A 21,734-nucleotide genomic window follows, 5' to 3' on the forward strand; every position below is an offset into this window, starting at 1 on the left:
CCGGAGTGCACGAGTTACCTCACCCAGCGAAGCCGGGTGCATAGGTGTCTTTTGGTGTCAGGTCGCGCCGTTGTTTTCTATGGAAGCCAAGGAAGATTTGCTGCTTGCGAAGACTGAAGAAGTGTCCGGTGAAATCCAAGGCTGGATTCAAGATGAAGATGACCTGAAAGCAGAAGGGACAGTGTTCACAGTCACTTGCCAGTGACCCGGGGCCAGGAAGATGGATGCCCACGGAAGTTGGGTGATTTCAGGTGATCAAGGGTGTTTTGACTCTTCGCTGCCAGGTGGAACTAAAGACAGCAATATCATCTAGATAAGCTGAGCAATAAGTTTCCATACCAGTCAGAACTTTTTTCACCAACCTCTGAAAAGTGGCAGGTGCATTGTTCAAACCAAAGGGCATCACCACAAAGTGGTAGTGCCCACCAGGGGTTGAAAATGCTGTTTTGGCCTTGGCATCATCAGCTAACTTGATTTGCCAGTAGCCAGCTGTTAGGTCGAATGTACTCAAATATTTGGCTGAGGCCAAAGTAACAATGAGCTCATCTGCCCTGAGAATTGTATAGGCATGAGTCCTGGTGACTGCATTGAGGCCTCTGTAGTCAACACAAAACCTCATTTATTTCTTACCACCCTGGGTATGAGGTTTAGGCACAAGGCTATCTGAAGACTCAATCACACCTAATTCCAACATTTTCTGGACTTCAGTCCTGATACAGTCCCTGACATGATCAGGTTGCCTGTAGATTTTACTCTTGACAGGCAGACTGTCTCCAGTGTCCACCTCATGGGTGCACCAGGCAGTCTAACTAGGGGTCAGGCTAAACATATGTCTGAACTGCTGCAGAACTTGTCTGCATTCAGTTTGCTGATGGTCAGTGAGGCTGCTTGCCAAAGCAACACCTTCTACTGACCCATCATCAGGGTTCTGTGAGAGCAGGTCAGGGAGAGGGTCACTCTCCTCCTCCTTTTCCTCATCAGTTGCCATGAGCAAGCCCATGTCAACCCTGTCCACATATGGTTTTAATCTGTTGACATGGAGCACCCTAAGGGGGCTCCTGGGAGTTCCAAGATCCACCAAGTAGGTGACTTCTCCCTTTTTCTCAACAATTGTATGGGGGCCACTCCACTTGTCTTGGAGAGCTGCTGGGGCCACAGGCTCCAGCACCCACACTTTCTGTCCTGGCTGATAGACAGTCAGTACAGCCTTTTGGTCATGCCAAGCTTTTTGTAGTTCTTGGCTTGCCTCCAGGTTTTTGGTTGCCTTCTTCATGTATTCAGCCATCCGGGAGCGGAGACCAAGTACATAGTCCATCACATCCTGTTTAGGAGGTTTGAGAGGTAACTCCCAGCCCTCCTTCACCAAACATAATGGACCTCTGACAGGGTGCCCAAAAGGGCTGTAGCCAACCCCCTTCTGTGGGACCTCCCTGTATGCAAACAGAAGGCAGGGAAGTAAAAGGTCCCATTTTCGCCTAAGCTTTTCTGGGAGGCCTTTAATCATTCCCTTTAGGGTTTTGTTGAACCTTTCAACTAACCCATTGCATTGTGGGTGATAGGGAGTAGTGAACTTGAAGTTTACATCACACTCCTTCCACATTGCAGTTAGATACCCTGACATGAAGTTTGTACCTCTGTCAGATATGACCTCCTTAGGGAAACCCACTCTGGAGAAAACTCCAATGAGGGCTCTTGCCACCACAGGGGCTGTGGTGGTCCTGAGGGGAATTGCTTCTGGGTACCTGGTGGCATGATCCACTACCACCAGAATAAACCTGTGCCCAGATGCTGTTGGAGGGTCAAGGGGACCAACAATGTAAATCCCTACCCTTTCAAAGGGAACCCCCACCACATGTAGTGGTATCATAGTGGCCTTTGTTGTGCCACCTGACTTGCCACTGGTTTGGCAAGTGACACAGGAGCAACAAAACTCCTTGGTGTCCTCTGACATGTGTGGCCAATGAAAATGTGGAACAAGCCTGTCCCAGGTTTTGTTTTGGCCCAAGTGTCCTGCCAATGGGATATCATGTGCTAGGGAACCCCCTAAACTTCTGAGGTATTACCAACCTCCTGGTGGCTCCAGGGGTAGGATCTCTAGCCTCAGAATATAGGAGTCCCTCTTCCCAATAAACTTTATGGGTCCCACTAGCACTCCCAGCAGCCTCAGCAGCAGCCTGCTGTCTGAGGGGTTCAAGAGAGGGGCAGCACTATTGCTTCTTACTCAGATCTTCCCTGGAAGGCCCCCCTGCCCCCACGAACTCAACCTGACCAGGCTCAAGTTCCTCTGGGGCAGTTCCTTCTTCAGGCTCTGCTTCTCCTACCTCAGGAGGGGAATCTGAGATCTGAGACAGAGGGGAAGGCACTGCCTTAACCCTACTGCTCCTCCTCTTGGGTAGCATCTGGTCCATAGTTTCAGGATCCAGAGCTGGTTCAGCTTTATGCATTTTGGCCTGTGACATGGTTACAGCAAATACCTCTGCAGGTATGCCCAACATCTCAGCATGAGTCCATAACTCTACTTCAGACCAGGCTGAAGTCTCCAGATCATTGCCCAATCGACATTTGACAGGGAGGTCTGCACTGACTACTACCTTCTTGAGGCCAGTTACCCCTCCCCAGGAGAAATTCACAACTGCCAGACTATGGTTGGTCCTGACATTGCTTGCATTGGTAACATGGTACATTTCACCCAGGATGATCTGTGCAGGGTCCACTAGATCCTCTGCCACCATGGTGACACTAGCACCTGTGTCCCTGAATGCCAAAGCCTGTTTGCCATTTATTATAGGCTGCTCTTTGTATTTGCCCAGATTACTGGGGCTCACTAGGAAGGACATGTCAAGGTCTCCCTCACAAACCAGCAATGCCTGAGTGGGTACTCTGACTAGGCTAGAGTCCACATCAGAACCCAGGGTCAACCCTACTACACCCTTATTCTGATTACCACCTCCACCAGTAGCTGTACTAGGGGGAACAGTTGCCTTAGGGGCAGGAGTGGTGGTGGTTTGGTCTTTGGAATTGGTACAATCAGAAATCCAGTGCCCTTTCTGTTTACAGAATTTGCACCAGGGCTTCTTTTGGCCTTTTCCCTTTGTAGACTGTGAATCCCCACCAGATGCAGATTTTTGGGGCCCTTGTGAAGACATCTGGTCTTTGGCCTTATCCCCGCCTTTCTCTGAGCCTTTAGGATCCTGCTTCTTAGTGTCACCCCCTTGGTTCTGGGTTTTCTGCCTCACCCTGGTTCTGACCCATTTGTCTGACTTCTTTCCCAATTCTTAGCGAGAGGTCAGATCAGAGTCCACCAGGTACTGATGCAACAATTGGTTTTGGCAATTATTAAGGATCTGTTCTCTCATCATAAGATTATACAATCCCTTAAAATCAGTAACTCTACTACCAACCTGCCAACCCTCCAGAGCCTTGGTTGCACAATCTACAAAGTCTGTCCAGTCCTGATTCTGTGCTTTTTGGGTGTCTCTGAACTTCAACCTGTACTGTTCAGTGGTTAAGCCAAACCCATCGATCAATGCACTTTTCAGGACATCATAATCATCAGCATCCTCTTCTCTAACAGTGAGGAGCTTGTCTCTACCTTTATCTGAAAAGGAGAGCCACAGGTGCCCACTGTTTCTGGGGGACCTGTTGAACTTTACAGGCCCTCTCCATAGCAGTTATCCACTTGTGGATATCATCCCCACTCTGGTAGGGAGGAACAACCTTGGAGAGGTTCCTATGTTCTGGAATGTAACCTCTGCCTCTAGGGACACTGTTGCTGCCACCAGGGGGTTCTAACCCCTCTTTCTTAGAAGCTCTCTGGAGCTCAAAGGCTTCTCTATCTAAGGCCAATTGCTTGGTTCTGAGGGCAAGTCTTGCTTCCTCATACTGGAGCATCTTGTCCCTTCTTTCAGAGGAGGTCTCCCTTCTAGTAGAGTATGAGTTCCTCTGCTGAACAGATCCTCTGTCAGAGTGATATGAGTGGTTAGATTCCCTTGAAGAGGGCCTAGGCCTCTCTTCCACTCTGTCAGCTCTCTTAGGGAGAATTCCTCTGTCCTGTTCAGACCCTTGTGGGTCTGGCCCTTCAATCACAGACTCCAGGTCATCTTGATTTTCATCATCTGACCCAGAGACAATGGCTGACCCACCCCGGATCCAGATCCACTAGCTCCTAGAGCTAGTCTAAGATCATCTGCTATAAGTAGATTTATCAGGTGTTGTGTTGAGGGACTCTGTCCTAACCCCAGGTGTCTTGCAACAGACATGGCCTTCAAGTCAAAGAAGGTCATGTCCTTATACTGAGGTTGGGTGGACCCACTGGCTCCATCCCTTGAGGACATTCTAGTGTTGTGCAGTGTTGGACTAACTACACTACTTTGTGGCCTACTGATCCTAGCTTGAGCTGTAGCAAGGGTGTGCTATCCCTTCACAAACAACTCTAAGTTCAGTAGAACTTATTGATACTAAGCTTGACTTTATATGTACCTTGAGTACCTTAAGTGGTTTTCAGTTAGTAATTCAAATAGAGATTTTCCGGTAAATCAATGGCAAGCTGGAATCCCACACGCTGCCCACCAATGTGAGAAGTTGGCCTGGCATATGCTGGTCACTAGTTATAGTGGCCACCTTGCACCAGTCCAATTCTACTCTTATGGTAGATAGGTTTAACACAATCTTTTAAAGAAAGCTATCCTAGTGGTAGCTGTGGAGAGCAGCCTTGAGGCTAAGTCTCAGAGGAATGTAAAGCAGCTTGTTTTACCTTATAATCTCATTACCAAATGAAAGGACACCACACAGGTATATATATCAAATATATATGTATTTATTTCTAGACACACTCTACTGATCTCTTTATGAGATTAGAAGTCAGGAACACATTCAAATATCAACATTTCACAATAAGTTAAACACAAATATGGCTGGGGCCCTAGGGGCGTACCAGACCATATACTAAAAAAGAGGTTTAGGAAATTCGTTTTGCAAGGGGACAAGGCCTAGGGCCTGTAGAATCACTGGGGCTTCACTAATGCAGCAAAAGCAGGTAAGTAACAGACTCACGGGAGACACGTGCAGTGTGTGAACACAGCCGCGGGTTCCCTATTGATTTCAATGGAGCAAGTCGCGGTTGGATTTTTAAAGTTTTAGGGTACTTTGAGGAAGTCTACAAGCAAGCCACTTACAAGGTAAGTAATTTGAGGGCCAACACACACTAGGGCACTGGAGTGCATGAGTTACCTCAACCAGGGAAGCCGGGTGCATAGGTGTCTTTTGGTGTCGGGGCGCGTCGCTGTTTTCTATGGAAGCCAAAGAAGATTTGCTGCTTGCGAAGACTGAAGAAGTGTCCGTAGAATCCAAGGCTGGATTCAAGATGAAGATGACCTGAAAGCAGAAGGGACAGTGTTCACAGTCACTTGCCAGTGACCTGGGGCCAGGAAGATGGATGCCCTCGGAAGTCGGGTGATTTCAGGTGATCAAGGGTGTTTTGACTCTTCGCTCACAAGGACCAGGAGGGATCAATGATGACCAGCAGCTGGATTCCGGGAGTCCGATAATGTCTACAGCTGACTGCGGTGTTGACAACCGGATCGGAGCCAACAAGCCTTGGCAACAGCAAGTCTTGTGAAAAGTAAATTAAGTCAATGGTGCAGACCAGCAAGGTCTGAGGGACTCACCCAGTAAAGGTGACTGAGGGCAGGCCTGGAGCAATCAGGGGAGCTCTTTGGTTTGATAAGAAAGTCTTCAGGGGACCCACAAGCCAATGGGCAAGGGATCGCAAAGATGCCTCATGAGGAAATGCTTTACAGGAGCCCATGGTCACTCAGGACAGGGTAGGCCTCTGATTTTTGGTGCACAACCTGCTGGAGGCTTGGGCCACAAACGGTCCAAAGCACAAGTTCGTAGAACATCGTCAAGAGGTTGCACTTGACAATAGTGGATGGTACCCAGGTATTCCGGTTCGTCGTCACTCGTGGGGTCCACTCGCCTCAGCTCTTCTGGGGACTCACAATGGCCGTCGAGAAGTCAGGAAATCGACTTCTGGGGCTGCAGGGACTTTGGACTCCGGCGGGAGTGTTAAAGTTTGCGACCGTTGATTCAAGTTTTTGGTGCCTGCCAAGCAGGGGAGTCACTCCTTGACTCCAAGGGAGATTCTTCCATCTTCCAAAGGTAGTGGAACATTGAAGGGCCAGGATTCTTCTTGTAAAGCGTCATCCAGGGATATCTAACTTGCAATGGCAAGAGTTCCCTAACTTTTACTAAAAGAAAGGGGGGGACTAGCTCTATGACCACTCCTCTGGGAGGGTCAGGGTAGAGGGTGGTTACACCCACTTCCCTTTGTCCAGTTTCACGCCAGAGCAGGGACAGGTAGCCCCTGAACCGGTTTTAGCTGGCATATGCACAGAGGAGCCTACTGCTCCCCCAGTCAGGACTTCAAAGCACTCTAGGAGTGCACCCACTCTGCCCCAATACACTAAAACCTGTCTGGAAGGGGGTGACACCTCCCTGTGACAGGATGCCTATTGTTGGGCCTCCTCCACTGCGAGTTTCAGTCAGCAGCAGGAGGGCAGCCCAGTGTCTGTGCTGGTGGCATCCATTTTGTGATGCTAGAGCTCTTTCAGATTTCTACCGTGTTTCCACAGTGGGTCCATGTCGTCCCCTCTAGAAGGGTGGGATCATACTCCCACACCAGTTACCCGTGTGGGGGTATGATTCCAAGTTGTTTGACACCAAATACGACATGTTTTGATGCAGTCATTCCAAAGTTAGCATTTACCGGTAGGTTATAATGCACTTAAGAGTATATGGTTTAACCGCATCCACAAACAGCCACAGAGAATAGAATCTGCCAGCTGCAGAGGGGTCCCGCTCATGCAGAGGCACCCACTCACATTGTAAACCAAGCACCCTGCCCTCAGGATTGATAGGGCCTGTCTCAGGGGTGACTGATCGGTTTATATGTGTGTGTATGATGAGATATAGGAACTTATACCTCAGTGAGGAGTGCTAACACTACCTAACCCAGGCTGCAGTAGCAGGCCTGTGGTGTCAGATTTAGTCTGCTTCCCAGGGGTGGCATAATACATGCTTCAGCCCCTGGTAGGCCTGTGAAGTACCTATGCCCTTGGTACCTAAGGTACCAAATACTAGGGGCTCATAAGGTACCACAGTAGCCAATCACTAGTGCATCTAATATGTACTCCAAGTTGTTTAGAGAGAACAGAGAGACTGGGGCCCTGATTAGCAGGGACCCAGCCAGACTATAGCCAGAAACCAGTGTTAACATCAGAAAAAAAGTGGGGGCAACATAAGTTCAGATCCTACTCTCCTACACTACCCAAGTGGTTCCCTCCAGTTTCTTACAATTCCTGAATCTCTGTCTCTAGAGTAGGCCTGGGCGGCAAATTCCGTTCCGCTCGCGGAATTAGCGGAATTTTGGTAATTTCGCGTTCCGCGGAGAACGCGAAATTGCCCAAAATTCTGCTTTCCGCGACTTCGCGAAATTTTTTCTTGTTCGCGTTCTCAAAATGCGTGTTCGCAAGATATTTCTCCCCGAGCACGCAAACAGCAACTGTGAACAGGAAAAAAGCATCGCGAACAAGCAATTCCGCGTGTCCGCGGAATTTCTGCATGTTCACAGAGATTTTTTACCGTTTCGCGGAGATTTGTGTAACGCGATTACGCAAATTCCGCCCACCCCTACTCTAGAGTTCTGGAGTCAAACCATACCTTGTCATCAGGGCTTCCTTCATGTGGTCATAAGACATCCTATTCTCACTGGGCAGGTCTAACAAAGTATCCCTCCCCTTACTTACAAAGCGGCCCCACAACCCCGCTCGCCAATCCTTCTCAGGGACCCGGTGGGCCAATATTGCTATCTCATAGGCTGCAAACCACTGCCCAATATCCTCATGCTTGTGGAAATCTTTGATGACATCTTTGGGAATATACACTCTGCTTTCTGAAGGCACAGATGGTGTGCTGCCACCAGAGGGAGCGATCTATAAGCCCTTTGCCTTGATCTCTAACTCCCTCAACATCCTCTCATGCTCCACTCTCATTCTCTCTCTCTCCAAGGACAACTTGTTATTCTCTAATTCCCTCTGACTCTCCATCTTAAGCTTAGCCATCTCAAGCTTGTGTGCCCTATTTCTCTCCCTGTCTTCCAACTCTCTGGGGGACAGGTCTTTGGAAGAGACAGGACTGCCAGGTGGGGACGGCATCCCTTCCCTGGGTGGAAATACTTGCTCATCTGCATCACCAGCTGGCTCCACCACTGACTCAGGAGTATTTCTGGCCTCCACTCAGGCTCTCAGCTCCTTTTGGTAGTCCTCCTGTCTAGAAATGCCTGTTATACCAACTTTCAATTTCTTGCATTGATGCTTGAGCAGTTTCAAAGTGTAGGTTTCCAATCTATCTTCCTCAAAATCAAGATCCATATATGCAACAGATGCTGGCCTACTCATGGTAGTAGGAATTGGCAGTTCTCAGAAAAAAAAAAACAGTCCAAGGAAAAAAAATTCTACCAAAAAAGTATGTGGTCGCGTTTGGTCTGCACTCACTAGTAGTGTACACCAATCACTGTATATGAGTCACAAATGCATGTTCAAATCCTCACCGCTGACTACGGTTGTTAGAACTGGGGGTCTCTAGTTGGCAGAGGTATGTACCTTTGACCAAATAGGGACCCTTGCTTCTAAGTCAGGGAAAGGGGATTACACTACTGGATAACCCCTGCTCACCCCCTTGGTACCTTGACACGAGCAGACAGACTCTCAGAGGCAGTGTGTTAAGCATTTGTAAACACATACAGTAATACAGTGAAAACACTACAGATGGACACCACACAGGTTTTTTATAAAAATAAGTATTCTTTATATAGACTTAACACAAGACCACAAACGACACAAATCCATAATACGGTACTTTAAATTGGTTGCAAGATGGTAGAGTTAGCTTAGTTCAAGTTGTTGATAAATGCGACACAGTTCTCACAAAAGTACCTGGATGCGTAATGCAAAATAAACCAAAGGCTCGCAGCGTTGGAGATGCGTAGGTTCCTTGCTTCGGGGGAGACGATGCGTCACGCCTCAATGCTTACGCAGAGTAGGGGATGCGTCTTGATCCTTACCGGAGGGAAGGTGATGCGTAGATTCTCATGCTGCAGCCCGGTTGCGATGCGGCAAGATGGCGCCTCGATGTGATGCGACAATCCGGTGCGATGCGATAAGATGGCGCCCTTGATGCAACAACATTGAGACGATGCGACACGCCCAAGCAGCCTTGCGACGACTCTCGTACTTTGGAGCCGCGACAGGCCCTGCGACACGCTTCTGCGATGATGCGACGGCGACCCTCACGGTTGCATCACGCTTCTATAATGATGCGACAGCAAACAGCTGCTACAAAGGCACGCTTCTGGAAGATGCGGCGACGGCACGCTTCTCCGGTGATGCGATGACTACAGATGCGGCAGCGACACGCTTCTTCTCGTTGCATCGCGCTTCCAGCTCCCAGCGACATGCAGGCTTCTGCAGATAGAATTCCCAGCAAGGAAATTCAGGGGGGAGCTGGTGGTGAAGTCTGTTGTCCCTGAGACTTCAGCAGGAGGCAAGCACAAGCTCAAGCCCTTGGACAAATATTCTGCAAGATGATGAAGTACACACAAAATTCCTTCTCCTCTCCTTGGCACTGAAGACACCACTGTAGGCCAACCCGGCAACACAGCACACTGGCAGGGGGGCAGTCCACTCCTACAGCTTCCTTTGGTTCTTCTCCTTGGCAGAGGTTTCTTCTTGTTGTTCCAGAAGTGATCTAAATTCTTGGGATCAGGGTCCCACTATTTATACCCCAAAATCCTTTGTCCTCTGGAGGCAGAGGGGCCTTTGTCTTGTCCAAACCGGTGCTGGTCAGTCCTGGAGCACTTTGTTTACCTGACTCCCTCTTTCCTTTCAGAGTGCAGGGCAGAGACATCAGACACACCACAGGAGGTGGCACCAGCATTGTGGAGGGAAGGCACAGCCCTATTAAGGTCCCGGGTGCAACTCCTCCCACCCATCTAGATGCAGATCTCTCTATTCACCACTGGGACACCTCACCCTGTCTCCTGGAATTCCCCAGCCCTGTCACTCAAACTCCAGACACACAATACACAACCTAGCAGAGGCAGGCTTGGACAGTTAAGCAAGAAAATACCTACTTTCTAAACGTGGTATTTTCAAACACAGAATGTTAAAACCAACTTCACTAAAAGATGTATTTTATCATTCTGAGTTCTGGCATACTAAATTTGAATGTCTACCATGTTTCCTGAGTCAGTTAGGATTATAAGATGTAATAATTAAACTGCCCATTCTGGCCTATGGAGAACAGGTAGCCTTGCAATAGTGAAAAACAAAAATGGCTGTAATTCACTATTAGAACATGCCACACACACCAGGGCATGTTCTACCTTATACTGACAATACACCCTGCCCTTGGGTCTACCATAGGGGTGTCTGATATGAAGATAAGGGAAGGTTTAGGGACTGGCAAGTGGGTGCACTTGGCCAGTCAGCATGGCAATACCAGACTGCACACAGGCTCTGCAATGGCAGGCCTGTGACACTTTACAAGCTGCTTCTGTGGGTGGCACAACCAGTGCTGCAATCCCACCAGCAGCATTTGATTTACAAGCCCTGGGCACACATGGTGCACTGTACTAGGGTCTGACAAGTAAATCAAATAACCCAATCATCGAGTCACTAATCAAAACATCAATTTACCATAGGGAGCACTTGCACTGTGGCACTGAATGGCAGTGGCACAGTGCCCAAGGCATCTAAACCAGCAAAACAGATCAAAAACAGAGGAGGCAATCAGTAAAAATGGAAGGGAGACTCAGGCCAATTGTACCAGGTCTAAAATGTACCAAGTCTTGTTCTGGCCCAGGTGTCCTGTTAGGGGAATATCATGGGCTAGTGTCAATAGGAAGCCCCTAAACTTCAGAGGTATAACCAACCTCCTGGATGCACCAGGCTTGAGGTCTATACTCTGAGTAAAGAAGTCCATCATCCCAATAAACGTTATGGGTGCCACTAGCACAGCAGCCTCATCAGCAGCTTGCTTTCTGAGGGGTTCAAGAGAGAGGCAGGTTTTCTGCTCCTGGCTCAGATCAGACCTGGAAGGGCCCCCTGTCCCCAATAACTCAACCTGGTCAGGTTCAAGCTCCTTTGGGACAGTCCCTTCTTCAGGCTTAAGATCATCTCCCTGAGGAGACTGATCTACATTATGAGTCAGTTGGGAAGGCACTGCCTTAACCCTACTGCTCCTCCTCTTGGGAGGCACCTGGTCCATTAGTCCAGAATCCAGGGCCTGTCCAGCTTGAGACATTTTGGCCTATGACCTAGTCACAGTAAAGACATGAGCAGGGATCCCTAACATTTCTGCATGTGTCCTGAGCTCCACTTCAGCCCAGGCTGAAGTCTCTAGATCATTGCCAAGCAAGCACTGTACTGGTAGGTCTGTACTTACCACAACCTTCTTAAGGCCAGTTACCCCTCCCCAGGAGAAGTTAACAACTGCCAGAGAATGGTCTGCTCTGACATTGCTAGCATTGGTCACTTAGTACATTTCACCAAGTATAATCTGCCCAGGATCCACAAGATCTTTTGTCACCATTGTGACACTTGCTCCTGTGTCCCTGAATGCCCAAGCCTCTACTCCATTTATTAAAGGCTGTTGTCTGTATTTGCCCAGATTACTAGGACTCACAAAATGGGACATATCCATGCCCCCATCACAGACAAGAACAGCCTGAGTTGGAACTCTGACTAGGCCAGAGTCCAGCTCAGAACCCAGGGTCAACCCTACTACACACTTATTTTGGACATTGCCACCACCTATTGCAGCCGTACTAGGGGGAACAGTTGCCTTAGGGGCAATGGTGGCTGGAGAAGATTCTTTGGACTTGGTGCAGTCACTGGTCCAGTGACTTTTCTGTTTACAGATTTTGCACCAAAGTTTCGTTTGGCCTTTTCCCTTGTTAGACTGTGAATCCCCACCTGAAGAAGATTTTTGGGGGCCTTGTGAAGACTTCTGGCCTTTACCCTTCTCTCCACCCTTATCGGAGTTTTTAGGATCTTGCTTCTTGGGTTCACCACCTTGGTTTTGTACCTTCTGCTTCACCCTGGTTCTGACCCACTTGTCTGCCTTCTTTCCCAATTCTTGGGGAGAGGTCAGATCTGAGTCAACCAGGCTCTGGTGCAACAGCTGATTCTGACAATTATTAAGGATCTGCTCCCTCATAATCAAATTGTACAATCCTGGATAGTCATGCACTTTACTGCCACGTAACCAACCTTCCAGAACCTTAGTAGCACAATCTATAAAGTCTACCCAGTCCTGAGTCTGTGCCTTTTGGGTATCCCTGAACTTTAACCTGTATTGTTCAGTGGTTAGGCCAAACCCGTCAATTAAGGCACTCTTCAGACTGTTGTAATCATCTGACTCCTCTTCTCTAACAGTGAGGAGTTTATCTCTACCTTTGTCTCCAAAGGAGAGCCATAAGATTGTTGCCCACTGCTCCTGGGGGACCCTTGGTACTTTACAGGCCCTTTCCAGTGCAGTTATCCATTTGTGGATGTCATCCCCACTCTGGTAGGGAGGGACAATCTTATTCAGGTGTCTATGGTCATAAGACCTCTCCCTATCTCTAGGGATGTTGCTGCCACCATGGGACTCCAGTCCGACCTTTTTTCTAGCTCTGTAGAGCTCTAGGGCCTCCCAATCTAGGGCTACCTACTTTCTTCTGATTTTAAGCTGAGCTTCCTCATACTTAAGCAGTCTCTCCCTTCTCTCCTGAGAGGTTTGCCTCCTATGAGAGAAGGTTGAGGTCCCTATAGATGAACCAGAATGGTTAGACTCCATAGAGGGAGATCTTGACCTTCTAGACCCACCACCAACTCTCCCAGGAGGCACAAAGAGGGGTCCATTATGGTCCTCTCCATCACTGTCTTGGGGAGTTGGATTTTCCAGGTCCAGATCATTGTTATCTGCCTGGCCAGCCTCAGAAGTCAGGTCATGGAGAGTTACACCCCTAGGCCTTTCCTCAGGTGCTGTCCCACCCACTCTGCCTAGCCCTTCAGATCCTAAAGATCTGCTAAGGTCATCCAGCCTGAGTACCTCAATGAGATGATGGGTGGTTGGACTTTAGTCTGTCTTCAGTTTCCTAGTTGTACATAATGCTCTCAGTTCCATGAATGGGAGGCTATCATCCTGGGAATCTTGAAGCCCATTGGCTTCTGTAAAGGACCTACTGATTCCTGGCCTTGAAGACATTACTAATGTGGTGTGGTGTATTGCGCAACCTACTCTAGTGTGGCCTACTAAACTATCTTGAGTTGTAGAAAGGGTGTGCTATCACTTAACACACAACTCTAAGTTCAGTAGAGCTTACTGTATTCTAAAGCTTGTATTATATGTACCTAGGATACCTTTAGTGGTTTTCAGTTAGTTACTCAATTGAGATTATCTGGTAAAACAATAGCAAGCTGGAAACCCACACGCTGCACACCAATGTGAGAAGTTGGCCTGATATATGCTGTCCACTAGTTATAGTGGGCACCTTGTAACAGTCCAAACAACCCCTTATTGGTTATAGGTTAAAGACAAACTTTATTGAAAGCTATCCTAGTGGTAACTATGGAGAGCAGTCTTCAGGCAAAGTCTTGAAGGAATGTAAAGCAGCTTGTTTTACCAGTCTATAATCTCTTGAGTCACTAAAGAAAGCTATCCACACCAGGTATATATATAAAATATATGTATTTATTACTAAACACTCCCTCCTAGTCTCTTCATGAGACTAGTGGTCAAAACACATAAGTTACACTTCAATAATCACAGTAAAATAGTACAAATACACGTCAGGCCCTAGGGGTGAGCTAAACCATATACTAAAATAGTGGTATAAGAACCACGACTTAACTAGACACAAGGCCTAGAGCCTGTAGAATTGCTGGGACCCCAAAAAACCACCCAAAGTAGTGACACAGGGGACCCTCGGGGGTCTTGTGCAGTGTGTGAACACAGCTGCGAGCTCCCGTTAGCTTCTATGGGGAAAGTCGCAGTTAGATTTTTAAAGATTAGGGACACTTAGAAATGTCAGGACTAAACCCTTTTGGACTTAGGAAGTTCTAGGGCCAGCACCCACAGGAGCATCAGAGTACTCGTGTTACCTCACCCAGGGAAGCCGGGTGCATAGGTGTCTATTGGTGTCGGGTCGCGTCGTCAAATTCAATTGGAGCCGACTCTTCAGCCATGAGGACCAGAAGGCGTCGAGGGACAACCAGGAGCTGGATTTGAACTGTCCTACGAAGGATGTCGAGTGCTGCAGCGTCGGTGCCCGGATTTGACATAACAAGCCTTGGCAACAGCAACCCACACAGAAACGAGAAAGATGCTTCGGTGCAGACCAGCAAGGTCTGAGGGACTCACCACTTAGTGGTGAGTCGGGGCATGTCTGGAGCAACCAGGAAAGCCCAAGGAAATTCAGAGTTAACCCCTCAGGGACCCACCAGTCAATGGACCAGGTATCGTGAAGGGACCTCGAGACGAAACACAAAATGGCAGCCCATGGGTCACTCGGAATGACCAGGCTGACAATCTTTGGTGGATTCAGTGCTCGAGGTGGGTGCTACAAATTAGCCCAAGCATGACTTCAGGAGATGTTGAGAAGTCAATGCACTTGCAAAAGTGTACGGTGACCAGGAGTTCTGGTTACACGCTACTCACGAAGGCTGTGGGTCTCAGCTTTGCTGGGGACTCGGGTCGGCCTCTGGGCTGTCGAGCCTTGGACCTGCACCTGCGTGCCATGAGAGGTACTCTACCTGTTTTAATTACATTTTGGCAGTCCACGCGGCACCCCTTTACACTGACCTGCTCCCTGCTGACGAGAGGCAACTACCTCGAAACACGTGTCCAGGGATGGCTAATGCGACACATACTTTTCTACATACACCGTGGCATAGGCGTACTCGCCGTCGCCACTACATTGACCACAGTTCCTTGGGGCAACTTGCTGGTGTGACGAGCAGAGTGCGACCAACTTTTGATTCATTTATTTCGGCTCCCTTGAGCCAACGGGCTGACGAGCCTTGGACCTGCACCTGCGCGACATGAGAGGTACTCTACCTGTTTTAATTACATTTTGGCAGTCCACGCGGCACCCCTTTACACTGACCTGCTCCCTGCTGACGAGAGGCAACTACCTCGAAACACGTGTCCAGGGATGGCTAATGCGACACATACTTTTCTACATACACCGTGGCATAGGCGTACTCGCCGTCGCCACTACATTGACCACAGTTCCTTGGGGCAACTTGCTGGTGTGACGAGCAGAGTGCGACCAACTTTTGATTCATTTATTTCGGCTCCCTTGAGCCAACGGGCTGACGAGCCTTGGACCTGCACCTGCGCGCCATGAGAGGTACTCTACCTGTTTTAATTACATTTTGGCAGTCCACGCGGCACCCCTTTACACTGACCTGCTCCCTGCTGACGAGAGGCAACTACCTCGAAACACGTGTCCAGGGATGGCTAATGCGACACATACTTTTCTACATACACCGTGGCATAGGCGTACTCGCCGTCGCCACTACATTGACCACAGTTCCTTGGGGCAACTTGCTGGTGTGACGAGCAGAGTGCGACCAACTTTTGATTCATTTATTTCGGCTCCCTTGAGCCAACAGGCTGACGAGCCTTGGACCTGCACCTGCGCGCCATGAGAGGTACTCTACCTGTTTTAATTACATTTTGGCAGTCCACGCGGCACCCCTTTACACTGACCTGCTCCCTGCTGACGAGAGGCAACTACCTAGAAACACGTGTCCAGGGATGGCTAATGCGACACATACTTTTCTACATACACCGTGGCATAGGCGTACTCGCCGTCGCCACTACATTGACCACAGTTCCTTGGGGCAACTTGCTGGTGTGACGAGCAGAGTGCGACCAACTTTTGATTCATGACTTCAGGAGATGTTGAGAAGTCAATGCACTTGCAAAAGTGTACGGTGATCAGGAGTTCTGGTTACACGCTACTCACGAAGGCTGTGGGTCTCAGCTTTGCTGGGGACTCGGGTCGGCCTCTGAGATGTCTGGAAATCTTCTTCCTGGGCTGCAAATACTTCGGAGTCTGGCGGGAGCTTCGATAATGCAGACTGGCAAATTGCTTTGTTGTGCCTGCCAAGCAGGGGAGTCACTCCTTGACCCCAAGGGAGATTTCTTCATTACTCTGGTCATTAGCAGAAGGTCCAGGATTCGGCTTCAGAGTTTTGTCCAGGGTAATCTAAAGTTCTGGTTACTGAGGTTCCTTACTTATACCTAAGGAATGGGTTGGACTAGCTCTGGGGACCCACCTATGGGAGGGTTTGAGAAGAGGGGTGTTAACACCCATTTCCTTTGTCCAGTTTTGCACCTGAGCAGGGGCTGGAAGCCCCTGAACCGGTATGAGCTGGACTATGCACATGGACACCAAATGTGCCCCCAGTGCAGGACTTCAAAGTACTCAGAGAGTGCTCCCACCCAGCCCCAATACACATAATCCTATCTGGGAGGTGGTTACACCTTCCTGTGACAGGAAACTTATTGTACAGGCCTCCCCTGCCGTAGTTTTGGTCAGCAGTAGGAGGCCAGACTTGTGTCTGTGGCTGCAGCATCCATTTTGTGATGCCAGGGCTCTATTAAGTTTCTACCGGGTATACCAGTGCTGTCATGTCTCTCCCTCTAGAAGGGTGGGATCATACTCCCACACCAGTTACTTGTGTGGGGGTATGATTCCAAGGTGTTTGACACCAAACACGATATGTTTCCCTGCAGCCAGTCCAAAGTTAGCATTTACCGTTTGGTTATAATGCACTTAAGAGTATATGGTCAGGCTGCACTACTGACAACCAAAGAGAAGAGATTCCGAAGGCTGCAGAAGGGCTCAGCTCATGCCTGGGCATACCCTCACATATAACCAAGCACCCTGCCTTCAGGATTGATAAGGCCTGTGATAGAGGTGACTGATAGGTTTGTATGTGCAGTATATGGTGAGATATAGTGAACCTATATCTCAGTAAGGGGTGCATGCACCACCTTACCCAGGCTGCAGTAGCAGACCTGTGGTGTCATTTTGGGTGGCTTTCCAGGGGTGTCATAATACATGTTTCAGCCCCTGGTAGGCCTCTGGAGTACCGATGCCCTGGGTACATAGTATACCATATACTAGGGACTTATAGGGGCACCTCAGATCCAATCTGAACTGTACCTAAAGTACATGGAATCATTTTAGAGAGGTAGCAGCTAGGCTGGGGCCCTGAATAGCAGGGTCCCAGCCAGACTAAAGTCGAAAAACAGTGAAACACCAGCAAAACGTGGGGGTAAACATGTGAAGCAGATCCTACTCTCCTACACAGGGCAGCCCAGCTGCTACGAGGAGACCCAACTCCTTGCACAGACCACACATCAGGCAGCACCCACCACCACGGCTGCCTGCCAGGACCACCACGTAGACCACATGGCCTTTCAATGCCGTGTGTTGGTGTGCCAGGAGCAGCTGGCAGAACAGGTGCGGTGGGGTTCCACTGCATGGCAGACAAACTAGATGCCATATGTGGGTGTCTCAATCCCATCAGGGACCTCTCACAGTCCCTAACGGACACCCACAGTCCGCTCCATGCCCTCCAACGAACCATGGCTGACAGTGCTGGAGTCCTGAATTAGAGCCAAGAAGAACTGTCTATTCCGAGTGGCTCCAGCGATGTCACATGGGAGTTGGGACACATGCGGATGTTCATGGAGAGCATAGAGCGGATGCAGGCGGAAAGAGCGTCTGCCACGGCCGCACACCAGCTAGTGGTAGCTGACCTGAAGACCCGCCTCATGGCATTGCTTCAACAAGTCCTGCCGCTGACTGCTGGTGCTACCACCACATCCACATCCACATCCACATCTCCGCCCCCTGAAGTTCCAGTGCTATAGAGTGCTGGAGACAGAACACCATCGCCCACACATGAGGCACCTGAAAGGACGAAGATGCAAATGACTCTGACCTCCTGGTAAGAAAAAACAAGTAGCAATCATCTCCGCCATTTGGACGGTTTGTGCTTGGGTCTGCTCTCTGCATCATCACCCTCAACTGTCCCCCGATACGCTCTGCGACACTTACCTTTGACCTCGACATGGACTGCCATATTCTGATTGGTCACCAGTGATATAGCATTCAGACTGTGAACTGAGCTCTTCCCCTTCCGTTGGACTTGTCATTCCCTGAAGGACTCCGGCTGGCCCTCTACGGGCCAACAATGTAAAGTGGGGTTTGCATGGCCCTGTACTGCTCCAGCTACAACACTCCACTGAATGTGCATTAAACATTCATATTCACACAGATGTGTTATGTCCACGATCTTTCAAGTGTTGAAGTATGGATGAATGTTGGGTCAGTGATTCCCCCTTACGTCCATGTTGCTCATGTTGTGGGACTTGGGTCGCAGGGTGACACATTAACGACTGCGGTCCGGGTGGCGCCAGCACCACAACAGGGACATCCACTTCAGTTACTTTCACATACAGCCCAGGATGGAACCACGCCCAGAGCATCGGGGTCAGTGTACACACCCTTACGCTGGACTGGCATACGCCAGGCCAGCCCACTCCACGTACGCTTACAAGGTGGGACGACAATGCTACATGTCCCAGGTTTTCCTTATAGTGATCTGCTGATCACAGTTCTAGTTGTCAGCATGCCACAGCCACTCCCTCATGGCTGGTTTACACCCATACCACACCCATCCAGCACAGGCATCACAAGACACGTGACCCTGCCAATAAAAGGGGGATCGGGCGCACGTGCTGGACGCCATTTCCACTCTCTATCTTGGTGTGTCTGTGTGCCCATCATTTATTTCTGTGCGCCTAGGGCACTACAACATCGCAGTCCCCAGGGCCGGAGCTTACATGATGGCGTCCACTATACACAATCATAGAGGGACCATGATTTGTGGGTGAAAGACTTGGTGGCACTGGACACACTGCGTCCGGCACAGGCACACCGTCATGGGACGGTGACTTTTGGTGCACTGAGGTAAGGGCACCTTAATTGCTGAGCGGGTGTGCAGCCTGCGATGATGCCCCGTCCTGGCGGTCCAGACTGGCGAGGGTTTGTGTGAGGCCTGCTGGACTGCAGTGTGGTGGCCAGCGCGTGCCTACCGGCACGTGGTGTTTCCTCGTGGTTCACAGAGTTAGTGGCACCTAGGGGCTGAGCGGGCATGCAGCCTGCGATGATACCCTGTGCATTGATATGTACTCGGCTATTGCAAAATCAAGACCAGAATCATGTGTGCGACCTTGTGGCTGCCAAGTGCGCGGTTCCCAGCCTTGGAGCTTGCTTTGTCACTTTGTGGGCCCTCCTTGAGGCACGCCGGTGGCGGAAGGTGAGCAGTGAGGCCTGGTTTCGCAGGTTTGGGCAAACACCTCTGGGCGGCGGGAGGGGCTGGGGTGCAGCAGCCTGCTTGCGCAGGGGCGGGCAAACACCTCTGGGTGACGGGAGGGGCTGGGGTGCAGCAGCCTGCTTAAGCAGGGGTGGGCAAACACCTCTGGGCAGTGGGAGGGGCTGGGGTGTAGCAGCCTGCTTGTGAAGGGGCGAGCAAACACCTCTGGGCGGCGGGAGGGGCTGGGGTGCAGCAGCCTGATTGCGCAGGGGCGGGCAAGCGATGAAGGCATGTGCAGTTGTATGTACTCTGCCAATACTAAATTTGGACTCTGTTTCAGATGAGTGAGCTGGAGGGCTGCAGTGTGTACGGGCACGTGGTTGGAGACACACCGGTGGAAGAAAGGTGAGCAGTGAAGCCTTGGTCCGAAATGTCTTCTCTCTCTCTCTCTCTCTCTCTCTCTCTCTCTCTCTCTCTCTCTCTCTCTCTCTCTCTCTAGGCATGACGCACATTCTTATCTTGAATTTTGTCTTGCAGGCTGTGACTCACAGATTGTCCAGAGATGACACACCATGGGTCCTCCTACAGTTATTTTTGTGTTTATTTTTAATAAAATGTTTTGTTTGATAATCCAAAGATAACTGTGATTCTCATTTCCAACCTCACATGCATTTTGTGTGTTGGATTTTGCGACATCAGGCGATATGTTTGGTTCCAGATTTCGTAAGGTTGCTGTCACATGTGTTTGTGGGAGGGTTTGGAGGGGGGGTGGACCCTCTGTGCTGCATGATCGTTGGCTCCATGGCAACTGTTGTTCCTCATGTGTGGCTCTGAGCTGGGCTCCCTTTTGGGTTGCAGGTAGTCGTCCGACTTTACACCAGGTCAGAGCAGGTGTTATCTTCCTGGTGCTAACGCGCCCTATCGCCTGTTTTGTGATCTTATCACCGATTTTGCTGGTTGTTGTGAATGTTGCGAAGTGGTGTGTTTACTGCTTTTTGCACAGGAACGCCTACTCTGCATCTCATCAGTGATAGTTGCCGGTGTCCTCCTTGGCAATGTTTTTTGCAGCTGCTATCGCAGGTAAACTGGTGATATGGGTTTTTAGCACTGGCTTGTGAATAGTGCGATATGTTTATTACCACTTTGGCTGCGATAAAATGCCGTAAACTCAGTGATAAGTCCTTGAGAATATGTCCCATGGGGTTTAACTGGGTGCTTTCCTGGACCTGGTAAAACTTGTAATCGGGAGGGGTGGTGCGCTGTCTGCAGATAGTGCTCCGACCTACAATGCTCAAATCTTCTATATTAATTGAGCCCTTTGAGTCTTTTCCCAGAATATGAGACAAAAGAACTTTCAGATGGGTTTCTGCATTTCAGCACACTTCTGGGCAATTCCCCAAATGAGCCATATCTCCCATATTTAAATCCTCGCTTCTGCTCTCATCATTGTGTATTTCTAACGTTCGATGTGCACTGCTGGGTTTTTCAGTGTATAAATTATATGGCATTGTTTCGAGTGCTTTGTATAATGAGATGCTCGGGCATTTAACATCTTTCAAGAAACTGATTAGCATCATCTTATTATAATTTACTATAATTCACTCACATACCGATGGTATTCTGGCAAAATGAAATGTATTCCTAGTTCTAGAATTCAATTGCTAAATGTGTTTTTCACAAGGACTGGCTGCGCTGAGATGTAAGTTGGTTTCTAAAAGCGAACGATTTCCAGGACCATAAAAGGAATAAGCCCATTAGAAGACGGATCAATTTCTCGGATGAATAAAAGGTAGCATAATATCTGCAACAAACAACCACTGGTCCAGGGACCGCCACGGGATGAATTATCTGGTAGGATATTAACAGCAGCAGAGATCGCGGGAATATGCAATCACTGGTAAAGGAAACAATTGAACCCTGTCGGTTCTCACTGCTTCCAAGCTGTCTTCTGACTTTTGCAATCAGCCCTTTGCTGCTTTTTGTATTCCACGCCGTGGATGTTTTATTGGTCCAGCAGGTTAATGTTTACTTGCATCATAATAAGAGTTTGTCATCACAAAAAGGTCAGTGTGCGCGTACAGTAAAAGCTGTGCCCATTGCCATGTGTGTTACTCTTTCATGAGCTCTGTGTATTTTTGCACAGCATAGCAACCACTCGCTCGCATATCTCCACTTCCCAATTGAAAGAACCCACGGCAAATGCGTCACATGTGAGGGGGTGGGGCTACAGTGCAGAAATGACTTCTAAACATGAACACAAAACCGTCAAACGGATTCTAGTGTTTCTTTCTC

This window comes from Triturus cristatus, chromosome 4_1, assembly GCF_964204655.1.
Source record: "Triturus cristatus chromosome 4_1, aTriCri1.1, whole genome shotgun sequence".
Classification (NCBI taxonomy): Eukaryota; Metazoa; Chordata; class Amphibia; order Caudata; family Salamandridae; genus Triturus; species Triturus cristatus.